The sequence below is a fragment of the Oryzias melastigma genome, unplaced genomic scaffold (assembly GCF_002922805.2).
Source record: "Oryzias melastigma strain HK-1 unplaced genomic scaffold, ASM292280v2 sc00270, whole genome shotgun sequence".
Lineage (NCBI taxonomy): Eukaryota > Metazoa > Chordata > Actinopteri > Beloniformes > Adrianichthyidae > Oryzias > Oryzias melastigma.
In genome coordinates this window covers 186,149-189,636 of record NW_023416899.1, presented here as the reverse complement: position 1 = coordinate 189,636, position 3,488 = coordinate 186,149, and the positions used below count along the sequence as shown (strand labels likewise).

The following is a 3,488-nucleotide window of genomic DNA, read 5'->3' as shown; positions in this document are numbered from 1 at the left end:
AAGCTTCATCCATCATGAAGATGTGTTTACTTCCAGTCGCAGTACTGCGGCTCTTTAGGCTTTGTTTTAGTTTGTAAAAAGGATGCAACATCTCTCCCTTTCTCTTTATCTTGGCAGTTGAAATGCTGACCATTTTAATAAAAAATTTGGATATGCAAAAATTGTAAGTAATGTGCAAATAGTAATTAGTCAACTCGTCGATGACACCACAATTTTTCTCAAAAATCTAGACCAAATACCCACTGTTCCTGAGTGAATATATTTTCTAAAGCATCAGGAATGTATTTGCACCACGGTGAAGTTGGATATTTGGCAGACATTCGCTCTGTTCATGGTTAGGGACGGTCAACAAATACGTTTTTTTCTTTTAAGTTGTTATACCTAATTAGTCTAAATCACTCTAGAATAATAAAATTAATTAACATCTATCGGGGTCAGCAACTTAGATTCACTTTTAATGCTTTTTATATTTGTAGTCAATTTTTTCACTGTTTTTTCAGTCTGAATATAAAATGAACCGAAAGCGGAACAACTGAACCAAAACGTCCACCGTACCCGACAGTCACGTGATGTAAACACGTTAGAAATGAGGTGATCAGTCAAATGTAGAGCATTAGATTGTCATGTTAGCCAAAAGAAAATATTTTTTTCCAACTTGTTAGAACGTTTATTTTAACACCACTGAAAAACATTTACCTCACTTTTCTGTTTCTCGTTACGCGGCGCGCACTCGGGTTGCTACCGTGACGTCATCTTAAAAGCTCTATTGTTGTGCCTACAGAATTCTCTTAAAAACAACGCCATAAAAACACCACGATGAGACACGGAAACTCATTCAAATGTGGTCGGATGAATTCATGCTCAATAAAACAACTTCTAACGTGATCCACATTGATTCTACCAACGTGTTTTTTGGCATGTGTACCTGTAGCTTCTCCAGTAACGGTTATGCAGGATTCCTCCGCAAAAAACAAAAATATTAAATAAGCGACAAATCCTGGCAAGCATTTGCAAACCGCAGCGCCTTTCTCTTGACTGAAGGGATCTTTAGTCACGGGGTTTTGTTTACAAATTTTGATCACACTGGAGAGGCTGAGGAGGCGGGCTCAAGGATGACGTCGTGACATGGGCGGGACCAAGGAAGGAGAGAAAAGCGGAGCCTCAGAAATTGACTCGTTTTACTTGGTATTCAAATGGGCCACAAAAATTACTCATATTTCCCAATGTAATATATGATCATATATATGGATATAGTTCACTCTGAAAGGGTGAATAGAATCATGGAATGGCCCATTTAATGCTCTGAGACCAGAGTGCCAATAAACAAAGCCACCGACCAACACATTTTTATGTGTTAACAAGACCATTTTGTCAACCAGATATTGACTTTAGTGTTTCTGTGCGACATCTCTGTTATTGAGTTTCCCAAGTTTGTGAAATGATTATAAATGTAAAAAACCTTATTATTGAATCTAATCTGCAGAAATTTAAAGAAAGAATAGTCAAATGGGATTTCACTAAACTGGTATTAGGGGTGGGCAATATGACGATATAAAACCGTCTTACGATCTCCAAAGCTGACGATCTGTCATTTTTGAGAGATCGTTTTATCACGATCTTCTATGAAAAGCTGCAAGAGCAAGAAGGCAAAAGCTCATTGACAGCTGTGACTTTAAATCCGAGATTCTCCTCCTCCTCCTCCTCCTCCCCGGTGTGTTTTCTTGTAATCAATGACATATATTACTGGATTGGAAGTCACGTGACATACGGCGTGACAGACGTGTGCCGTCATTATGGATCGAGTCTTCTCGAGTAATGAATGACGGAGGTCTGAAAAAGTAACAAAAAGAGACGCAGTGTTTTGCAGTCGACTAGGGCTCCCACAAACGATTATTTCAATAGTTGACTAATCTCCGATTATTTTTTTCGATTAGTCGACTAATCGGTTCATGCAAAACACTCATCTTAACCATCATTACCTTTAAACTTGAGGTCTTTAAGCTATATTCTAACTAAAATAAAGACAATAGTTTATCAATCTTTTAATGAATCATTCAGCTTTTCTCCTTCATTTGTTTCTGGCATTAAAACAAGACTTAAATCAAATGAGGTAATCTGAATTAACTACAGAAAACTTATTAAAAGCCTGCAATTCTTTTTTTAAAGCTTTAAAACACATATTTAATAAAACATTTCTAAAGTATTTCAAAAGCTATTTGCAGATATAAACACACTCAAAATATTTTCTCACTGAGGCCCATTTATTGAAGCAAAACACAAATAACATCTTTGAACTGAAGATATTCCTATACATAAAAAAAAAACCTCAGGATGCCCATAGAAACAAAAAAAATAAATAAAAAGGGGGAAATTTATATTTTTTAAAAGGGAGAAAAGCAGGGGATGTTAGAATGTACATCAGTACTTTCATTCTTTCATCACATCCACTGCACATGCGCAGACCGATACTTCATATTTTCAGTTTGGGGGAGAACCCATAAATCTGTGTTACTTCTTCAATGTTTTGGTTGTTGTTTGTTGTCATTTTTGTGACTTCAAGTTAACTGTAGCTTAGTGCATATAATGTAATGCTACACTTGTAAACTTAGCTCTGGACTTTTAGGTGAGCTCCTTCACTTCTGGGACTCGTAGTTTTAAATCGTTCCATAACTCTGCTGCAGATCCGTACCGACACACAGCCTCTCTGTCTGCGCGGTGAATGTTTCATAATCCGCTCTTCGAACTTAATGACGTGATCGCGACGGAATATGAATGAAGCCTTGGACGAGCGGTTCACGTCCAGTACAAATTCATAACCCGCGCCGTCCACGCGGCGTTTGGTTAGAAGAGCGCAGATTATGAAACGTTCACTATGCAGACAGAAGCGCCGTAGACTCGGATCTGCTGCAGATCTTCTGGTTCATCTCCAAACAGCGCAGTAATGACAGCCGCGACAGCGCTAGCTGTGTTAGCGCTGATGTTAGCTTAGCTAGACGAAGCTCTCTGTTCAACGTGATCAAACTCAGTCTTAACATGCTTCATCTTCAGGTGATCATTTATCGCCGTCGTGCTCTCATGGAACACAAGTTCTGTCTTGCAGAAATTACATTTAGCACCTTTTCCTCTTTTATTTTCCTTATGTTTTCCTCATTTTCGAGCTAGCGTGTTGTTATGAGCCTACGGAGAACTTCCTGTGACGTCACTGCTGACCGGAGTAGCACCACTGCGCATGTGTGACAAAGAGAATGGCAGACCCGGCATTAGAAAGCACGAACCGTAGTTTTAAGATCAAAACAAGGAAAAAAACAAACAAAAAACGACGCTTTGACGACCAAATTATTCGTAGACTATTTTAATAGTCGATTAGTCGTCGATTAGTCGAATAATCGTGGCAGCCCTACTGTGCACGTCTCCGTATTTTTCGGACTATAAGTCGCACCGGAGTATAAGTCGCAGGGGCCAAAAAATGCATAATGAAGAAGAAAAAA

At 38.7% G+C, this 3,488-nt stretch overlaps 1 protein-coding gene across 1 annotated transcript in view; it reads right to left on the bottom strand.

Annotated features, from left to right (window-relative positions):
- The window catches only part of LOC112141710 (zinc finger protein 883-like), a 17,752-nt gene that overhangs the window by 11,831 nt on the left and 2,433 nt on the right, over window positions 1-3,488 (bottom strand). The window lies entirely within an intron of this gene.